The sequence below is a fragment of the Gambusia affinis genome, linkage group LG09 (genome assembly GCF_019740435.1).
Source record: "Gambusia affinis linkage group LG09, SWU_Gaff_1.0, whole genome shotgun sequence".
Classification (NCBI taxonomy): Eukaryota; Metazoa; Chordata; class Actinopteri; order Cyprinodontiformes; family Poeciliidae; genus Gambusia; species Gambusia affinis.
The window spans coordinates 440,265-459,596 of record NC_057876.1 but is presented as its reverse complement, the minus strand read 5'-3'; the positions used below and the strand labels follow the sequence as shown (position 1 = coordinate 459,596).

Genomic DNA, 19,332 nt, shown 5'->3' with positions numbered 1-19,332 from the left:
CTATCCCTGATCTGGGACTGAACACAGGCCGAGGCGGTGAGAACGCTGAATCCTGACCCCTAGACCCTCAGGGATCATACGGTTTTCTAAAGCTAGAGAGAGGTCTGTGATGATCAATACCTTTACGTATTTTAGGACATGATCAAAAAGACTATGAACTGTACTTTCCCTGACCGGGAATCGAACCCGGGCCGCGGCGGTGAGAGCGCCGAATCCTGACCACTAGACCATCAGGGATCTTACTGTTTTTGTAATGCTAGAGAGAGGTCTGAGATGACCAATACCAAGAGGGTTTTAAGGGCACGATAAAAACAATGGGGTAGGAGTAAAAAGAAGGGGAATTTCCCTGACCGGGAATCGAACCCGGGCCGCTGCGGTGAGAGCGCCGAATCCTGACCACTAGACCATCAGGGATCTTACTGTTTTTGTAATGCTAGAGAGAGGTCTGAGATGACCAATACCAAGAGGGTTTTAAGGACACGATAAAAACAATGGGGTAGGAGTAAAAGAAGGTGAATTTCCCTGACCGGGAATCATTCCCGGGCCACGGCGGTGAAAGCGCCGAATCCTGACCACTAGACCATCAGGGATCTTATTGTTTGTGTAATGCTAGAAAGAGGTCTGAGATGATCAATACCTATACAGATTTAAGGACATCATCAAAATGACTATGAACTGGTCTTTCCCTGACCGGGAATTGAAACTGGGCCGCAGCGGTGAGAGCTCCGAATCCTGACCACTAGACAATCAGGGATCTTACTACCTTTGTAATAATAGAGACAGGTCTTAGATGATCAATACCTGTAGGGATTTAAGGAGATGATCAAAATAACGGGGAAGGTGATAAAGTAGGGGACTTTCCCTGACCGGGAATCGAACCCGGGCCGCGGTGTTGAGAGCGCTGACTGAAGACATCCTTCTAGAGGCATGATAAATGCATAAGCGGCTCGTTGGTCTAGGCGTATGATTCTCGCTTAGGGTGCGAGAGGTCCCGGGTTCAAATCCCGGACGAGCCCCTTCCAGCACTCCTAGGCAACCCTGCAAAGGTTAACAGTATACCATTATCAGCAATTGTACTGGAAAACCTGCACACATATTCCAAAACATTTAGCTTCTTGTGGGAAAAGCAAGTGTGTGTGAAGGAGGGAGCCATTTATTTAATTCATTTCTTTGATGATGACCATTTAATAATTTTCAAACCATGCACTACAGATTGTGATAGTGACCTGTTAAGATCTCGACAAAACCTCTAGTAAACCGTAACTAACAAATGACATTGAGAGCGTTCCTTCCAAAAATGTCTTCTTAACATGCGAGTTGCACCTAAAGAACTTACTGGGCTCGTCCGGGATTTGAACCCGGGTCCTCTCACACCCGAAGCGAGAATCATACCCCTAGACCAACGAGCCTCCCGCTAGTTAGTGTGTGAAGGTAGGACCAGCTTTTTCATCAAACCAACTACCCCAAGAGTCCCTTCCAACACTTGTAGGCAGTTCACCCAATTGCTAACTGTACATACTAGCCTTTATCCTGAGAAGTGTGGCTGTGTGGGAAGTATCACAAAAGGGCTGTTTTGAATTGGGAAATGCAAGCGTGCCATAGCACTCATGATAATGTCATGTCTTTGTTGATAAGTATCAAATATTTTTTCTTTCTACAAATTACAATGGTGTCAGACATTCTGTCTGTCGTTGTTTACAGTAAATGGCATAATCATGGGATCAACATCTAAAACACTGAGCAATTTTTGTAAATCTTTTAAGGCGTCTTGAGGAAGTTAAGCGGGCTCGTCCGGGATTTGAACCCGGGACCTCTCGCACCCTAAGCGAGAATCATACGCCTAGACCAACGAGCCACAGGCTTTGAAAGTTTGTCAGTAAGTGACAGTGGGACTACTAGCATTTTCATCAAGCCAACTAGCCCAAGGCATCCTTCTAGAGGGATGTTAAATGCATAAGCTGCCTCGTTGGTCTAGGGCGTATGATTCTCGCTTAGGGTGCGAGAGGTCCCGGTTCAAATCCGGACGAGCCCTTTCCAACACTTCTAGGCCACCCTGCAAAGGTCAACGGTACACCTTAATCAGCAATTGTACTGGAAAACTTGCACACATATTACAGAACATCTGCTGCCTTCTTGTGGAAAAAGCAAGTGTGTGTGAAAGAGGGAGCCATTTATTTGTTCATGACCATCTAATAATTTTCAAACCATGCACTACAGATTGTGATAGTGTCCTGTGATGATCTTGACAGCACCTCTAGGAAATGTAATCTACAAAAGACATTGAGAACATTCCTTCTGAAAATGTCTTTAAAGACACGATTGACATGCCAATGAACTGCACTATCCCTGATCTGGGACTGAACACAGGCCGAGGCGGTGAGAACGCTGAATCCTGACCCCTAGACCCTCAGGGATCATACGGTTTTCTAAAGCTAGAGAGAGGTCTGTGATGATCAATACCTTTACGTATTTTAGGACATGATCAAAAAGACTATGAACTGTACTTTCCCTGACCGGGAATCGAACCGGGCAATGGCGGTGAGGCGATCCTGACCACTAGACCATCAGGGATCTTACTGTTTTGTAATGCTAGAGAGAGGTCTGAGATGACCAATACCAAGAGGGTTTTAAGGACGATAAAAACAATGGGGTAGGAGTAAAAGAAGGTGAATTTCCCTGACCGAATCGAACCCGGCACGGCGGTGAAAGCGCCAATCCTGACCACTAGACCATCAGGGATCTTATTGTTTGTAATGCTAGAAAGAGGTCTGAGATGATCAATACCAAGAGGGTTTTAAGGACATCATCAAAATGACTATGAATGGTCTTTCCCTGGTAGGAGTAAAGAAGGTGAATTTCCTGACCGAATCATTCCCACTAGTCCATCAGGGATCTTATTGTTTGTGTAATGCTAGAAAGAGGTCTGAGATGATCAATACCTATACAGATTTAAGGACATCATCAAAATGACTATGAACTGGTCTTTCCCTGACCGGGAATTGAAACTGGGCCGCAGCGGTGAGAGCTCCGAATCCTGACCACTAGACAATCAGGGATCTTACTACCTTTGTAATAATAGAGAGAGGTCTTAGATGATCAATACCTGTAGGGATTTAAGGAGATGATCAAAATAACGGGGAAGGTGATAAAGTAGGGGACTTTCCCTGACCGGGATTCGAACCCGGGCCGCGGAGTTGAGAGCGCGGAATGAAGACATCCATATAGAGGCATGAAAAATTCATAAGCGGCTCGTTGGTCTAGGCGTATGATTCTCGCTTAGGGTGCGAGAGGTCCCGGGTTCAAATCCCGGACGAGCCCCTTCCAGCACTCCTAGGCAACCCTGCAAAGGTTAACAGTATACCATTATCAGCAATTGTACTGGAAAACCTGCACACATATTCCAAAACATTTAGCTTCTTGTGGGAAAAGCAAGTGTGTGTGAAGGAGGGAGCCATTTATTTAATTCATTTCTTTGATGATGACCATTTAATAATTTTCAAACCATGCACTACAGATTGTGATAGTGACCTGTTAAGATCTCGACAAAACCTCTAGTAAACCGTAACTAACAAATGACATTGAGAGCGTTCCTTCCAAAAATGTCTTCTTAACATGCGAGTTGCACCTAAAGAACTTACTGGGCTCGTCCGGGATTTGAACCCAGGTCCTCTCACACCCGAAGCGAGAATCATACCCCTAGACCAACGAGCCACACGCTAGTTAGTGTTTGAAGGAAGGAACAGCTTGTGCATCAAACCAACTACCCCAAGAGTCCCTTCCAACACTTGTAGGCAGTTCACCCAATTGCTAACTGTACATACTAGCCTTTATCCTGAGAAGTGTGGCTGTGTGGGAAGTATCACAAAAGGGCTGTTTTGAATTGGGAAATGCAAGCGTGCCATAGCACTCATGATAATGTCATGTCTTTGTTGATAAGTATCAAATATTTTTTCTTTCTACAAATTACAATGGTGTCAGACATTCTGTCTGTCGTTGTTTACAGTAAATGGCATAATCATGGGATCAACATCTAAAACACTGAGCAATTTTTGTAAATCTTTTAAGGCGTCTTGAGGAAGTTAAGCGGGCTCGTCCGGGATTTGAACCCGGGACCTCTCGCACCCAAAGCGAGAATCATTCCCCTAGACCAACGAGCCACAGGCTTTGAAAGTTTGTCAGTAAGTGACAGTGGGACTACTAGCATTTTCATCAAGCCAACTAGCCCAAGGCATCCTTCTAGAGGGATGTTAAATGCATAAGCGGCTCGTTGGTCTAGGCGTATGATTCTCGCTTAGGGTGCGAGAGGTCCCGGGTTCAAATCCCGGACGAGCCCCTTCCAACACTTCTAGGCCACCCTGCAAAGGTCAACGGTACACCTTAATCAGCAATTGTACTGGAAAACTTGCACACATATTACAGAACATCTGCTGCCTTCTTGTGGAAAAAGCAAGTGTGTGTGAAAGAGGGAGCCATTTATTTGTTCATGACCATCTAATAATTTTCAAACCATGCACTACAGATTGTGATAGTGTCCTGTGATGATCTTGACAGCACCTCTAGGAAATGTAATCTACAAAAGACATTGAGAACATTCCTTCTGAAAATGTCTTTAAAGACACGATTGACATGCCAATGAACTGCACTATCCCTGATCTGGGACTGAACACAGGCCGAGGCGGTGAGAACGCTGAATCCTGACCCCTAGACCCTCAGGGATCATACGGTTTTCTAAAGCTAGAGAGAGGTCTGTGATGATCAATACCTTTACGTATTTTAGGACATGATCAAAAAGACTATGAACTGTACTTTCCCTGACCGGGAATCGAACCCGGGCCGCGGCGGTGAGAGCGCCGAATCCTGACCACTAGACCATCAGGGATCTTACTGTTTTTGTAATGCTAGAGAGGTCTGAGATGACCAATACCAAGAGGGTTTTAAGGGCACGATAAAAACAATGGGGTAGGAGTAAAAAGAAGGGGAATTTCCCTGACCGGGAATCGAACCCGGGCCGCTGCGGTGAGAGCGCCGAATCCTGACCACTAGACCATCAGGGATCTTATTGTTTGTATAATGCTAGAAAGAGGTCTGAGATGATCAATACCTATACAGATTTAAGGACATCATCAAAATGACTATGAACTGGTGAATTTCCTGACCGAATTGAAACTGGGCCAGCGGTGAGAGCTCCGAATCCTGACCACTAGACAATCAGGATCTTACTACCTTTGTAATAATAGAGACAGGTCTTAGATGATCAATACCTGTAGATTTAAGGAGATGATCAAAATAACTGAAGGTGATAAAGTAGGGACTTTCCCTGACCGAATCGAACTGGGCAGCGGTGTTGAGAGCGCTGAATGAAGACATCCTTCTAGAGGCATGATAAATGCATAAGCGGCTCGTTGGTCTATGATTCTCGCTTAGGGTCTTAGGGTGCGAGAGGTCCCGGGTTCAAATCCCGGACGAGCCCCTTCCAGCACTCCTAGGCAACCCTGCAAAGGTTAACAGTATACCATTATCAGCAATTGTACTGGAAAACCTGCACATATTCCAAAACATTTAGCTTCTTGTGGGAAAAGCAAGTGTGTGTGAAGGAGGGAGCCATTTATTTAATTCATTTCTTTGATGATGACCATTTAATAATTTTCAAACCATGCACTACAGATTGTGATAGTGACCTGTTAAGATCTCGACAAAACCTCTAGTAAACCGTAACTAACAAATGACATTGAGAGCGTTCCTTCCAAAAATGTCTTCTTAACATGCGAGTTGCACCTAAAGAACTTACTGGGCTCGTCCGGGATTTGAACCCGGGTCCTCTCACACCCGAAGCGAGAATCATACCCCTAGACCAACGAGCCTCCCGCTAGTTAGTGTGTGAAGGTAGGACCAGCTTTTTCATCAAACCAACTACCCCAAGAGTCCCTTCCAACACTTGTAGGCAGTTCACCCAATTGCTAACTGTACATACTAGCCTTTATCCTGAGAAGTGTGGCTGTGTGGGAAGTATCACAAAAGGGCTGTTTTGAATTGGGAAATGCAAGCGTGCCATAGCACTCATGATAATGTCATGTCTTTGTTGATAAGTATCAAATATTTTTTCTTTCTACAAATTACAATGGTGTCAGACATTCTGTCTGTCGTTGTTTACAGTAAATGGCATAATCATGGGATCAACATCTAAAACACTGAGCAATTTTTGTAAATCTTTTAAGGCGTCTTGAGGAAGTTAAGCGGGCTCGTCCGGGATTTGAACCCGGGACCTCTCGCACCCAAAGCGAGAATCATTCCCCTAGACCAACGAGCCACAGGCTTTGAAAGTTTGTCAGTAAGTGACAGTGGGACTACTAGCATTTTCATCAAGCCAACTAGCCCAAGGCATCCTTCTAGAGGGATGTTAAATGCATAAGCGGCTCGTTGGTCTAGGCGTATGATTCTCGCTTAGGGTGCGAGAGGTCCCGGTTTCAAATCCCGGACGAGCCCCTTCCAACACTTCTAGGCCACCCTGCAAAGGTCAACGGTACACCTTAATCAGCAATTGTACTGGAAAACTTGCACACATATTACAGAACATCTGCTGCCTTCTTGTGGAAAAAGCAAGTGTGTGTGAAAGAGGGAGCCATTTATTTGTTCATGACCATCTAATAATTTTCAAACCATGCACTACAGATTGTGATAGTGTCCTGTGATGATCTTGACAGCACCTCTAGGAAATGTAATCTACAAAAGACATTGAGAACATTCCTTCTGAAAATGTCTTTAAAGACACGATTGACATGCCAATGAACTGCACTATCCCTGATCTGGGACTGAACACAGGCCGAGGCGGTGAGAACGCTGAATCCTGACCCCTAGACCCTCAGGGATCATACGGTTTTCTAAAGCTAGAGAGAGGTCTGTGATGATCAATACCTTTACGTATTTTAGGACATGATCAAAAAGACTATGAACTGTACTTTCCCTGACCGGGAATCGAACCCGGCCATGGCGGTGAGAGCTAAATCCTGACCACTAGACCATCAGGGATCTTACTGTTTTTGTAATGCTAGAGAGGTCTGAGATGACCAATACCAAGAGGGTTTTAAGGGCACGATAAAAACAATGGGGTAGGAGTAAAAGAAGGTGAATTTCCCTGACCGGGAATCGAACCCGGGCCGCGGCGGTGAAAGCGCCGAATCCTGACCACTAGACCATCAGGGATCTTATTGTTTGTGTAATGCTAGAAAGAGGTCTGAGATGATCAATACCTATACAGATTTAAGGACATCATCAAAATGACTATGAACTGGTCTTTCCCTGACCGGGAATCGAACCCGGGCCGCAGCGGTGAGAGCTCCGAATCCTGACCACTAGACAATCAGGGATCTTACTACCTTTGTAATAATAGAGACAGGTCTTAGATGATCAATACCTGTAGGGATTTAAGGAGATGATCAAAATAACGGGGAAGGTGATAAAGTAGGGGACTTTCCCTGACCGGGAATCGAATCCGGGCCGCGGTGTTGAGAGCGCTGAATGAAGACATCCTTCTAGAGGCATGATAAATGCATAAGCGGCTCGTTGGTCTAGGCGTATGATTCTCGCTTAGGGTGCGAGAGGTCCCGGGTTCAAATCCCGGACGAGCCCCTTCCAGCACTCCTAGGCAACCCTGCAAAGGTTAACAGTATACCATTATCAGCAATTGTACTGGAAAACCTGCACACATATTCCAAAACATTTAGCTTCTTGTGGGAAAAGCAAGTGTGTGTGAAGGAGGGAGCCATTTATTTAATTCATTTCTTTGATGATGACCATTTAATAATTTTCAAACCATGCACTACAGATTGTGATAGTGACCTGTTAAGATCTCGACAAAACCTCTAGTAAACCGTAACTAACAAATGACATTGAGAGCGTTCCTTCCAAAAATGTCTTCTTAACATGCGAGTTGCACCTAAAGAACTTACTGGGCTCGTCCGGGATTTGAACCCGGGTCCTCTCACACCCGAAGCGAGAATCATACCCCTAGACCAACGAGCCTCCCGCTAGTTAGTGTGTGAAGGTAGGACCAGCTTTTTCATCAAACCAACTACCCCAAGAGTCCCTTCCAACACTTGTAGGCAGTTCACCCAATTGCTAACTGTACATACTAGCCTTTATCCTGAGAAGTGTGGCTGTGTGGGAAGTATCACAAAAGGGCTGTTTTGAATTGGGAAATGCAAGCGTGCCATAGCACTCATGATAATGTCATGTCTTTGTTGATAAGTATCAAATATTTTTTCTTTCTACAAATTACAATGGTGTCAGACATTCTGTCTGTCGTTGTTTACAGTAAATGGCATAATCATGGGATCAACATCTAAAACACTGAGCAATTTTTGTAAATCTTTTAAGGCGTCTTGAGGAAGTTAAGCGGGCTCGTCCGGGATTTGAACCCGGGACCTCTCGCACCCAAAGCGAGAATCATTCCCTAGACCAACGAGCCACAGGCTTTGAAAGTTTGTCAGTAAGTGACAGTGGGACTACTAGCATTTTCATCAAACTAGCCCAAGGCATCCTTCTAGAGGGATGTTAAATGCATAAGCGGCTCGTTGGTCTAGGGCGTATGATTCTCGCTTAGGGTGCGAGAGGTCCCGGTTCAAATCCCGGACGAGCCCCTTCCAACACTTCTAGGCCACCCTGCAAAGGTCAACGGTACACCTTAATCAGCAATTGTACTGGAAAACTTGCACATATTACAGAACATCTGCTGCCTTCTTGTGGAAAAAGCAAGTGTGTGTGAAAGAGGGAGCCATTTATTTGTTCATGACCATCTAATAATTTTCAAACCATGCACTACAGATTGTGATAGTGTCCTGTGATGATCTTGACAGCACCTCTAGGAAATGTAATCTACAAAAGACATTGAGAACATTCCTTCTGAAAATGTCTTTAAAGACACGATTGACATGCCAATGAACTGCACTATCCCTGATCTGGGACTGAACACAGGCCGAGGCGGTGAGAACGCTGAATCCTGACCCCTAGACCCTCAGGGATCATACGGTTTTCTAAAGCTAGAGAGAGGTCTGTGATGATCAATACCTTTACGTATTTTAGGACATGATCAAAAAGACTATGAACTGTACTTTCCCTGACCGGGAATCGAACCCGGGCCGCGGCGGTGAGAGCGCCGAATCCTGACCACTAGACCATCAGGGATCTTACTGTTTTTGTAATGCTAGAGAGAGGTCTGAGATGACCAATACCAAGAGGGTTTTAAGGACACGATAAAAACAATGGGGTAGGAGTAAAAGAAGGTGAATTTCCCTGACCGGGAATCGAACCCGGCCACACGGTGAAAGCGCCGAATCCTGACCACTAGACCATCAGGGATCTTATTGTTTGTATAATGCTAGAAAGAGGTCTGAGATGATCAATACCTATACAGATTTAAGGACATCATCAAAATGACTATGAACTGGTCTTTCCCTGACCGAATCGAACTGGCCGCATAGCGGTGAGAGCTCGAATCCTGACCACTAGACAATCAGGGATCTTACTACCTTTGTAATAATAGAGAAAGAGGTCTTAGATGATCAATACCTGTAGATTTAAGGAGATGATCAAAATAACTAGGTGATAAAGTAGGGGACTTTCCCTGACCGGGAATCGAACTGGGACATGTGTTGAGAGCGCTGAATGAAGACATCCTTCTAGAGGCATGATAAATGCATCCTTCTAGAGGCATGATAAATGCATAAGCGGCTCGTTGGTCTAGGCGTATGATTCTCGCTTAGGGTGCGAGAGGTCCCGGGTTCAAATCCCGGACGAGCCCCTTCCAGCACTCCTAGGCAACCCTGCAAAGGTTAACAGTATACCATTATCAGCAATTGTACTGGAAAACCTGCACACATATTCCAAAACATTTAGCTTCTTGTGGGAAAAGCAAGTGTGTGTGAAGGAGGGAGCCATTTATTTAATTCATTTCTTTGATGATGACCATTTAATAATTTTCAAACCATGCACTACAGATTGTGATAGTGACCTGTTAAGATCTCGACAAAACCTCTAGTAAACCGTAACTAACAAATGACATTGAGAGCGTTCCTTCCAAAAATGTCTTCTTAACATGCGAAGTTGCACCTAAAGAACTTACTGGGCTCGTCTGGATTTGAACCCGGTCCTCTCACACCCGGCGAGAATCATACCCCTAGACCAACGAGCCTCCCGCTAGTTAGTGTGTGAAGGTAGGACCCGCTTTTGCATCAAACCAACTACCCCAAGAGTCCCTTCCAACACTTGTAGGCAGTTCACCCAATTGCTAACTGTACATACTAGCCTTTATCCTGAGAAGTGTGGCTGTGTGGGAAGTATCACAAAAGGGCTGTTTTGAATTGGGAAATGCAAGCGTGCCATAGCACTCATGATAATGTCATGTCTTTGTTGATAAGTATCAAATATTTTTCTTTCTACAAATTACAATGGTGTCAGACATTCTGTCTGTCGTTGTTTACAGTAAATGGCATAATCATGGGATCAACATCTAAAACACTGAGCAATTTTTGTAAATCTTTTAAGGCGTCTTGAGGAAGTTAAGCGGGCTCGTCCGGGATTTGTACCGGGACCTCTCGCACTCCAAAGCGAGAATCATTCCCCTAGACCAACGAGCCACAGGCTTTGAAAGTTTGTCAGTAAGTGACAGTGGGACTACTAGCATTTTCATCAAGCCAACTAGCCCAAGGCATCCTTCTAGAGGGATGTTAAATGCATAAGCGGCTCGTTGGTCTAGGGCGTATGATTCTCGCTTAGGGTGCGAGAGGTCCCGGTTCAAATCCCGGACGAGCCCCTTCCAACACTTCTAGGCCACCCTGCAAAGGTCAACGGTACACCTTAATCAGCAATTGTACTGGAAAACTTGCACACATATTACAGAACATCTGCTGCCTTCTTGTGGAAAAAGCAAGTGTGTGTGAAAGAGGGAGCCATTTATTTGTTCATGACCATCTAATAATTTTCAAACCATGCACTACAGATTGTGATAGTGTCCTGTGATGATCTTGACAGCACCTCTAGGAAATGTAATCTACAAAAGACATTGAGAACATTCCTTCTGAAAATGTCTTTAAAGACACGATTGACATGCCAATGAACTGCACTATCCCTGATCTGGGACTGAACACAGGCCGAGGCGGTGAGAACGCTGAATCCTGACCCCTAGACCCTCAGGGATCATACGGTTTTCTAAAGCTAGAGAGAGGTCTGTGATGATCAATACCTTTACGTATTTTAGGACATGATCAAAAAGACTATGAACTGTACTTTCCCTGACCGGGAATCGAACCCGGGCCGCGGCGGTGAGAGCGCCGAATCCTGACCACTAGACCATCAGGGATCTTACTGTTTTTGTAATGCTAGAGAGAGGTCTGAGATGACCAATACCAAGAGGGTTTTAAGGACACGATAAAAACAATGGGGTAGGAGTAAAAGAAGGTGAATTTCCCTGACCGGGAATCGAACCCGGGCCACGGCGGTGAAAGCGCCGAATCCTGACCACTAGACCATCAGGGATCTTATTGTTTGTATAATGCTAGAAAGAGGTCTGAGATGATCAATACCTATACAGATTTAAGGACATCATCAAAATGACTATGAACTGGTCTTTCCCTGACCGGGAATTGAAACTGGGCCGCAGCGGTGAGAGCTCCGAATCCTGACCACTAGACAATCAGGGATCTTACTACCTTTGTAATAATAGAGACAGGTCTTAGATGATCAATACCTGTAGGGATTTAAGGAGATGATCAAAATAACGGGGAAGGTGATAAAGTAGGGGACTTTCCCTGACCGGGAATCGAACCCGGGCCGCGGTGTTGAGAGCGCTGAATGAAGACATCCTTCTAGAGGCATGATAAATGCATAAGCGGCTCGTTGGTCTAGGCGTATGATTCTCGCTTAGGGTGCGAGAGGTCCCGGGTTCAAATCCCGGACGAGCCCCTTCCAGCACTCCTAGGCAACCCTGCAAAGGTTAACAGTATACCATTATCAGCAATTGTACTGGAAAACCTGCACACATATTCCAAAACATTTAGCTTCTTGTGGGAAAAGCAAGTGTGTGTGAAGGAGGGAGCCATTTATTTAATTCATTTCTTTGATGATGACCATTTAATAATTTTCAAACCATGCACTACAGATTGTGATAGTGACCTGTTAAGATCTCGACAAAACCTCTAGTAAACCGTAACTAACAAATGACATTGAGAGCGTTCCTTCCAAAAATGTCTTCTTAACATGCGAGTTGCACCTAAAGAACTTACTGGGCTCGTCCGGGATTTGAACCCGGGTCCTCTCACACCCGAAGCGAGAATCATACCCCTAGACCAACGAGCCTCCCGCTAGTTAGTGTGTGAAGGTAGGACCAGCTTTTTCATCAAACCAACTACCCCAAGAGTCCCTTCCAACACTTGTAGGCAGTTCACCCAATTGCTAACTGTACATACTAGCCTTTATCCTGAGAAGTGTGGCTGTGTGGGAAGTATCACAAAAGGGCTGTTTTGAATTGGGAAATGCAAGCGTGCCATAGCACTCATGATAATGTCATGTCTTTGTTGATAAGTATCAAATATTTTTTCTTTCTACGAATTACAATGGTGTCAGACATTCTGTCTGTCGTTGTTTACAGTAAATGGCATAATCATGGGATCAACATCTAAAACACTGAGCAATTTTTGTAAATCTTTTAAGGCGTCTTGAGGAAGTTAAGCGGGCTCGTCCGGGATTTGAACCCGGGACCTCTCGCACCCAAAGCGAGAATCATTCCCCTAGACCAACGAGCCACAGGCTTTGAAAGTTTGTCAGTAAGTGACAGTGGGACTACTAGCATTTTCATCAAGCCAACTAGCCCAAGGCATCCTTCTAGAGGGATGTTAAATGCATAAGCGGCTCGTTGGTCTAGGCGTATGATTCTCGCTTAGGGTGCGAGAGGTCCCGGGTTCAAATCCCGGACGAGCCCTTCCAACACTTCTAGGCCACCCTGCAAAGGTCAACGGTACACCTTAATCAGCAATTGTACTGGAAAACTTGCACACATATTACAGAACATCTGCTGCCTTCTTGTGGAAAAAGCAAGTGTGTGTGAAAGAGGGAGCCATTTATTTGTTCATGACCATCTAATAATTTTCAAACCATGCACTACAGATTGTGATAGTGTCCTGTGATGATCTTGACAGCACCTCTAGGAAATGTAATCTACAAAAGACATTGAGAACATTCCTTCTGAAAATGTCTTTAAAGACACGATTGACATGCCAATGAACTGCACTATCCCTGATCTGGGACTGAACACAGGCCGAGGCGGTGAGAACGCTGAATCCTGACCCCTAGACCCTCAGGGATCATACGGTTTTCTAAAGCTAGAGAGAGGTCTGTGATGATCAATACCTTTACGTATTTTAGGACATGATCAAAAAGACTATGAACTGTACTTTCCCTGACCGGGAATCGAACCCGGGCCGCGGCGGTGAGAGCGCCGAATCCTGACCACTAGACCATCAGGGATCTTATTGTTTGTGTAATGCTAGAAAGAGGTCTGAGATGACCAATACCAAGAGGGTTTTAAGGACACGATAAAAACAATGGGGTAGGAGTAAAAGAAGGTGAATTTCCCTGACCGGGAATCGAACCCGGGCCACGGCGGTGAAAGCGCCGAATCCTGACCACTAGACCATCAGGGATCTTATTGTTTGTGTAATGCTAGAAAGAGGTCTGAGATGATCAATACCTATACAGATTTAAGGACATCATCAAAATGACTATGAACTGGTCTTTCCCTGACCGGGAATCGAAACTGGGCCGCAGCGGTGAGAGCTCCGAATCCTGACCACTAGACAATCAGGGATCTTACTACCTTTGTAATAATAGAGAGAGGTCTTAGATGATCAATACCTGTAGGGATTTAAGGAGATGATCAAAATAACGGGGAAGGTGATAAAGTCTTTCCCTGACCGAATCGAATGGGCCGCGCTGAATGAAGACATCCTTCTAGAGGCATGATAAATGCATAAGCGGCTCGTTGGTCTAGGCGTATGATTCTCGCTTAGGGTGCGAGAGGTCCCGGGTTCAAATCCCGGACGAGCCCCTTCCAGCACTCCTAGGCAACCCTGCAAAGGTTAACAGTATACCATTATCAGCAATTGTACTGGAAAACCTGCACACATATTCCAAAACATTTAGCTTCTTGTGGGAAAAGCAAGTGTGTGTGAAGGAGGGAGCCATTTATTTAATTCATTTCTTTGATGATGACCATTTAATAATTTTCAAACCATGCACTACAGATTGTGATAGTGACCTGTTAAGATCTCGACAAAACCTCTAGTAAACCGTAACTAACAAATGACATTGAGAGCGTTCCTTCCAAAAATGTCTTCTTAACATGCGAGTTGCACCTAAAGAACTTACTGGGCTCGTCCGGATTTGAACCCAGGTCCTCTCACACCCGAAGCGAGAATCATACCCCTAGACCAACGAGCCTCCCGCTAGTTAGTGTGTGAAGGTAGGACCAGCTTTTTCATCAAACCAACTACCCCAAGAGTCCCTTCCAACACTTGTAGGCAGTTCACCCAATTGCTAACTGTACATACTAGCCTTTATCCTGAGAAGTGTGGCTGTGTGGGAAGTATCACAAAAGGGCTGTTTTGAATTGGGAAATGCAAGCGTGCCATAGCACTCATGATAATGTCATGTCTTTGTTGATAAGTATCAAATATTTTCTTTCTACGAATTACAATGGTGTCAGACATTCTGTCTGTCGTTGTTTACAGTAAATGGCATAATCATGGGATCAACATCTAAAACACTGAGCAATTTTTGTAAATCTTTTAAGGCGTCTTGAGGAAGTTAAGCGGGCTCGTCCGGGATTTGTAACCGGGACCACTCGCACCCAAAGCAAGAATCATTCCCTAGACCAACGAGCCACAGGCTTTGAAAGTTTGTCAGTAAGTGACAGTGGGACTACTAGCATTTTCATCAAGCCAACTAGCCCAAGGCATCCTTCTAGAGGGATGTTAAATGCATAAGCTGTTGGTCTAGGCGTATGATTCTCGCTTAGGGTGCGAGAGGTCCCGGGTTCAAATCCCGGACGAGCCCCTTCCAACACTTCTAGGCCACCCTGCAAAGGTCAACGGTACACCTTAATCAGCAATTGTACTGGAAAACTTGCACACATATTACAGAACATCTGCTGCCTTCTTGTGGAAAAAGCAAGTGTGTGTGAAAGAGGGAGCCATTTATTTGTTCATGACCATCTAATAATTTTCAAACCATGCACTACAGATTGTGATAGTGTCCTGTGATGATCTTGACAGCACCTCTAGGAAATGTAATCTACAAAAGACATTGAGAACATTCCTTCTGAAAATGTCTTTAAAGACACATGCCAATGAACTGCACTATCCCTGATCTGGGACTGAACACAGGCCGAGGCGGTGAGAACGCTGAATCCTGACCCCTAGACCCTCAGGGATCATACGGTTTTCTAAAGCTAGAGAGAGGTCTGTGATGATCAATACCTTTACGTATTTTAGGACATGATCAAAAAGACTATGAACTGTACTTTCCCTGACCGGGAATCGAACCCGGGCCGCGGCGGTGAGAGCGCCGAATCCTGACCACTAGACCATCAGGGATCTTACTGTTTTTGTAATGCTAGAGAGAGGTCTGAGATGACCAATACCAAGAGGGTTTTAAGGGCACGATAAAAACAATGGGGTAGGAGTAAAAGAAGGTGAATTTCCTGACCGAATCGAACCCGGCCACGGCGGTGAAAGCGAATCCTGACCACTAGACCATCAGGGATCTTATTGTTTGTGTAATGCTAGAAAGAGGTCTGAGATGATCAATACCTATACAGATTTAAGGACATCATCAAAATGACTATGAACTGGTCTTTCCCTGACCGGGAATCGAAACTGGGCCGCAGCGGTGAGAGCTCCGAATCCTGACCACTAGACAATCAGGGATCTTACTTGTTTGTAATAATAGAGAAAGAGGTCTGAGATGATCAATACCTATACAGATTTAAGGACATCATCAAAATGACTATGAACTGGTCTTTCCCTGACCGGGAATTGAAACTGGGCCGCAGCGGTGAGAGCTCCGAATCCTGACCACTAGACAATCAGGGATCTTACTACCTTTGTAATAATAGAGAGAGGTCTTAGATGATCAATACCTGTAGGGATTTAAGGAGATGATCAAAATAACGGGGAAGGTGATAAAGTAGGGGACTTTCCCTGACCGGGAATCGAACCCGGGCCGCGGTGTTGAGAGCGCTGACTGAAGACATCCTTCTAGAGGCATGATAAATGCATAAGCGGCTCGTTGGTCTAGGCGTATGATTCTCGCTTAGGGTGCGAGAGGTCCCGGTTTCGAATCCCGGACGAGCCCCTTCCAGCACTCCTAGGCAACCCTGCAAAGGTTAACAGTATACCATTATCAGCAATTGTACTGGAAAACCTGCACACATATTCCAAAACATTTAGCTTCTTGTGGGAAAAGCAAGTGTGTGTGAAGGAGGGAGCCATTTATTTAATTCATTTCTTTGATGATGACCATTTAATAATTTTCAAACCATGCACTAAAGATTGTGATAGTGACCTGTTAAGATCTCGACAAAACCTCTAGTAAACCGTAACTAACAAATGACATTGAGAGCGTTCCTTCCAAAAATGTCTTCTTAACATGCGAGTTGCACCTAAAGAACTTACTGGGCTCGTCTGGATTTGAACCCGGGTCCTCTCACACCCGAAGCAAGAATCATACCCCTAGACCAACGAGCCTCCCGCTAGTTAGTGTGTGAAGGTAGGACCAGCTTTTTCATCAAACCAACTACCCCAAGAGTCCCTTCCAACACTTGTAGGCAGTTCACCCAATTGCTAACTGTACATACTAGCCTTTATCCTGAGAAGTGTGGCTGTGTGGGAAGTATCACAAAAGGGCTGTTTTGAATTGGGAAATGCAAGCCATAGCACTCATGATAATGTCATGTCTTTGTTGATAAGTATCAAATATTTTTTCTTTCTACGAATTACAATGGTGTCAGACATTCTGTCTGTCGTTGTTTACAGTAAATGGCATAATCATGGGATCAACATCTAAAACACTGAGCACTTATTGTAAATCTTTTAAGGCGTCTTGAGGAAGTTAAGCGGGCTCGTCCGGGATTTGAACCGGGACCTCTCGCACCCAAAGCGAGAATCATTCCCTAGACCAACGAGCCACAGGCTTTGAAAGTTTGTCAGTAAGTGACAGTGGGACTACTAGCATTTTCATCAAGCCAACTAGCCCAAGGCATCCTTCTAGAGGGATGTTAAATGCATAAGTCGTTGGTCTAGGGCGTATGATTCTCGCTTAGGGTGCGAGAGGTCCCGGTTCAAATCCCGGCCGAGCCCCTTCCAACACTTCTAGGCCACCCTGCAAAGGTCAACGGTACACCTTAATCAGCAATTGTACTGGAAAACTTGCACATATTACAGAACATCTGCTGCCTTCTTGTGGAAAAAGCAAGTGTGTGTGAAAGAGGGAGCCATTTATTTGTTCATGACCATCTAATAATTTTCAAACCATGCACTACAGATTGTGATAGTGTCCTGTGATGATCTTGACAGCACCTCTAGGAAATGTAATCTACAAAAGACATTGAGAACATTCCTTCTGAAAATGTCTTTAAAGACACGATTGACATGCCAATGAACTGCACTATCCCTGATCTGGGACTGAACACAGGCCGAGGCGGTGAGAACGCTGAATCCTGACCCCTAGACCCTCAGGGATCATACGGTTTTCTAAAGCTAGAGAGAGGTCTGTGATGATCAATACCTTTACGTATTTTAGGACATGATCAAAAAGACTATGAACTGTACTTTCCCTGACCGGGAATCGAACCCGGGCCGCGGCGGTGAGAGCGCCGAATCCTGACCACTAGACCATCAGGGATCTTACTACCTTTGTAATAATAGAGAGAGGTCTTAGATGTCTTTGTTGATGACCACCTATTATTTTTCAAACCATGCACTACAGATTTTGATAGTGTCCTGTGATGATCTCGACAGCAGCTGTAGGAAAATATAACCTACAAATCACTTTGAAAGCTTCCCTTGCGAAAATATCTTTTTAACATGTCAGTTGCTCCTAATGAATTTACTAGGCTTTTCCGGGATTTGAACCCAGGACCTGTCACTTGTCCATCTTTATTCACAATTGTATTGGAAAACTAGCAAACATATTTTTGCTGGATGATAAAATCTCCCAGATGTTATAGAGATAAACAATAAAAAAATTTTTTCAGACCATTTTCAATTAATATGATGGATATGGCATAATAATGCAAGAAGACATTCCCAAAAATCAATAAACTTAAAATTATAATGAACGTTTAACAATGGAATTTGGTATTTTTTTATTAAAATTAGAAAAATGTTACAAACACTATCAGTTCAAAAATACCTAAATGATGAAGGACATTTGTACCTTAAACTGACAACAAACAGTGGTACAATAAAGCTTTTTTGTTTTTCTTTGTATACATTTATTTACATACTAGTGGGATTACACTGCATGGAGGCAGCCCCCTCTCCCTCTGCTGTCTAGATCCACCACTGTTTAAATGTCATGTTTAATATCAAGTTAATTTGATATTAACTCAAATATTTCTTTTAAAGGTGCCTATCTACTCATAAAAGTCCACCTAATTTTGTTCAGACATTCAGACCTCAGATCTTCCTGTCCTCATCTCTGGGTCACTGTTGACCCGGCACCACCCACCCTGGTTGTTGTGAAGTCTGGTTTGGTGGCACCACTGAACAACCATCAGTTTCATCCTCGTCAGTTAAGCAGCAACGCCTCCTGGCTGAACACAACAGAGATTAATTAAAGAATGGGATTAACCTGAGCATTTTCAGTATCAATTCTGCTAAATCAAAACTTACATGTCTGTGTGCAATTACACCAAACTTTCATCTTTTAACAAAATATAATTTATCTGAGTACTTCATCATGTAAATAACAAACTATTAATATGATGTATTTTGAGTTAGTCCCACCAGTAGGCTTTTGTCTTCGGTCGGTTTGTCCTCTCCTTGTTCCTCCAACGTTTGCATAAGGTTGCATCAAGTCTCTTTGATGCTAGCCAAGATGATGTTGGTTATCCCCAGGAGGCGTTGAGCAGAAACCATCTATTTATGTTGTTGATGTTCATATTTGATCTGCTGCGTAGGAAACTTTGATCTATCATCTCTCTTTGTTGCATGGAGCTTCCTGGCTCTTTCCTCGCCGCGGCCGTGTTCTTCTGCTCCCGACTTGTTCTGGAAGTCTGAGGGA

General features: G+C 44.4%; 32 non-coding genes across 32 annotated transcripts; 8 read left to right on the top strand and 24 right to left on the bottom strand.

Moving 5' to 3' along the window:
- Nucleotides 1–165: 165 nt before the first annotated feature.
- trnae-cuc lies at nt 166–237 on the bottom strand. The gene has a single exon. It is a non-coding gene; the product is annotated as a tRNA-Glu (tRNA).
- A 105-nt stretch (nt 238–342) lies between these two features.
- trnae-cuc lies at nt 343–414 on the bottom strand. Its single transcript has one exon. It is a non-coding gene; the product is annotated as a tRNA-Glu (tRNA).
- A 104-nt stretch (nt 415–518) lies between these two features.
- trnae-uuc lies at nt 519–590 on the bottom strand. The gene has a single exon. It is a non-coding gene; the product is annotated as a tRNA-Glu (tRNA).
- Nucleotides 591–944: 354 nt separating this feature from the next.
- trnap-agg lies at nt 945–1,016 on the top strand. The gene has a single exon. It is a non-coding gene; the product is annotated as a tRNA-Pro (tRNA).
- A 321-nt stretch (nt 1,017–1,337) lies between these two features.
- Nucleotides 1,338–1,409, bottom strand: trnap-cgg. Its single transcript has one exon. It is a non-coding gene; the product is annotated as a tRNA-Pro (tRNA).
- A 374-nt stretch (nt 1,410–1,783) lies between these two features.
- Nucleotides 1,784–1,855, bottom strand: trnap-agg. The gene has a single exon. It is a non-coding gene; the product is annotated as a tRNA-Pro (tRNA).
- A 1,391-nt stretch (nt 1,856–3,246) lies between these two features.
- On the top strand, nt 3,247–3,318 carry trnap-agg. The gene has a single exon. It is a non-coding gene; the product is annotated as a tRNA-Pro (tRNA).
- A 321-nt stretch (nt 3,319–3,639) lies between these two features.
- Nucleotides 3,640–3,711, bottom strand: trnap-cgg. The gene has a single exon. It is a non-coding gene; the product is annotated as a tRNA-Pro (tRNA).
- Nucleotides 3,712–4,085: 374 nt separating this feature from the next.
- On the bottom strand, nt 4,086–4,157 carry trnap-ugg. Its single transcript has one exon. It is a non-coding gene; the product is annotated as a tRNA-Pro (tRNA).
- A 104-nt stretch (nt 4,158–4,261) lies between these two features.
- Nucleotides 4,262–4,333, top strand: trnap-agg. The gene has a single exon. It is a non-coding gene; the product is annotated as a tRNA-Pro (tRNA).
- Nucleotides 4,334–4,807: 474 nt separating this feature from the next.
- Nucleotides 4,808–4,879, bottom strand: trnae-cuc. The gene has a single exon. It is a non-coding gene; the product is annotated as a tRNA-Glu (tRNA).
- Nucleotides 4,880–4,982: 103 nt separating this feature from the next.
- On the bottom strand, nt 4,983–5,054 carry trnae-cuc. Its single transcript has one exon. It is a non-coding gene; the product is annotated as a tRNA-Glu (tRNA).
- Nucleotides 5,055–5,789: 735 nt separating this feature from the next.
- On the bottom strand, nt 5,790–5,861 carry trnap-cgg. The gene has a single exon. It is a non-coding gene; the product is annotated as a tRNA-Pro (tRNA).
- Nucleotides 5,862–6,235: 374 nt separating this feature from the next.
- On the bottom strand, nt 6,236–6,307 carry trnap-ugg. Its single transcript has one exon. It is a non-coding gene; the product is annotated as a tRNA-Pro (tRNA).
- An 821-nt stretch (nt 6,308–7,128) lies between these two features.
- Nucleotides 7,129–7,200, bottom strand: trnae-uuc. Its single transcript has one exon. It is a non-coding gene; the product is annotated as a tRNA-Glu (tRNA).
- Nucleotides 7,201–7,292: 92 nt separating this feature from the next.
- On the bottom strand, nt 7,293–7,364 carry trnae-cuc. Its single transcript has one exon. It is a non-coding gene; the product is annotated as a tRNA-Glu (tRNA).
- A 190-nt stretch (nt 7,365–7,554) lies between these two features.
- trnap-agg lies at nt 7,555–7,626 on the top strand. The gene has a single exon. It is a non-coding gene; the product is annotated as a tRNA-Pro (tRNA).
- A 321-nt stretch (nt 7,627–7,947) lies between these two features.
- Nucleotides 7,948–8,019, bottom strand: trnap-cgg. The gene has a single exon. It is a non-coding gene; the product is annotated as a tRNA-Pro (tRNA).
- Nucleotides 8,020–8,393: 374 nt separating this feature from the next.
- Nucleotides 8,394–8,464, bottom strand: trnap-ugg. Its single transcript has one exon. It is a non-coding gene; the product is annotated as a tRNA-Pro (tRNA).
- A 644-nt stretch (nt 8,465–9,108) lies between these two features.
- On the bottom strand, nt 9,109–9,180 carry trnae-cuc. The gene has a single exon. It is a non-coding gene; the product is annotated as a tRNA-Glu (tRNA).
- A 544-nt stretch (nt 9,181–9,724) lies between these two features.
- Nucleotides 9,725–9,796, top strand: trnap-agg. Its single transcript has one exon. It is a non-coding gene; the product is annotated as a tRNA-Pro (tRNA).
- A 1,485-nt stretch (nt 9,797–11,281) lies between these two features.
- Nucleotides 11,282–11,353, bottom strand: trnae-cuc. Its single transcript has one exon. It is a non-coding gene; the product is annotated as a tRNA-Glu (tRNA).
- Nucleotides 11,354–11,457: 104 nt separating this feature from the next.
- On the bottom strand, nt 11,458–11,529 carry trnae-uuc. Its single transcript has one exon. It is a non-coding gene; the product is annotated as a tRNA-Glu (tRNA).
- Nucleotides 11,530–11,883: 354 nt separating this feature from the next.
- trnap-agg lies at nt 11,884–11,955 on the top strand. The gene has a single exon. It is a non-coding gene; the product is annotated as a tRNA-Pro (tRNA).
- A 321-nt stretch (nt 11,956–12,276) lies between these two features.
- trnap-cgg lies at nt 12,277–12,348 on the bottom strand. Its single transcript has one exon. It is a non-coding gene; the product is annotated as a tRNA-Pro (tRNA).
- A 374-nt stretch (nt 12,349–12,722) lies between these two features.
- On the bottom strand, nt 12,723–12,794 carry trnap-ugg. The gene has a single exon. It is a non-coding gene; the product is annotated as a tRNA-Pro (tRNA).
- A 104-nt stretch (nt 12,795–12,898) lies between these two features.
- On the top strand, nt 12,899–12,970 carry trnap-agg. Its single transcript has one exon. It is a non-coding gene; the product is annotated as a tRNA-Pro (tRNA).
- A 473-nt stretch (nt 12,971–13,443) lies between these two features.
- Nucleotides 13,444–13,515, bottom strand: trnae-cuc. Its single transcript has one exon. It is a non-coding gene; the product is annotated as a tRNA-Glu (tRNA).
- A 104-nt stretch (nt 13,516–13,619) lies between these two features.
- On the bottom strand, nt 13,620–13,691 carry trnae-uuc. Its single transcript has one exon. It is a non-coding gene; the product is annotated as a tRNA-Glu (tRNA).
- Nucleotides 13,692–14,023: 332 nt separating this feature from the next.
- Nucleotides 14,024–14,095, top strand: trnap-agg. Its single transcript has one exon. It is a non-coding gene; the product is annotated as a tRNA-Pro (tRNA).
- Nucleotides 14,096–15,569: 1,474 nt separating this feature from the next.
- Nucleotides 15,570–15,641, bottom strand: trnae-cuc. Its single transcript has one exon. It is a non-coding gene; the product is annotated as a tRNA-Glu (tRNA).
- A 2,236-nt stretch (nt 15,642–17,877) lies between these two features.
- Nucleotides 17,878–17,949, bottom strand: trnae-cuc. The gene has a single exon. It is a non-coding gene; the product is annotated as a tRNA-Glu (tRNA).
- Between the last annotated feature and the right edge of the window lie 1,383 nt (nt 17,950–19,332).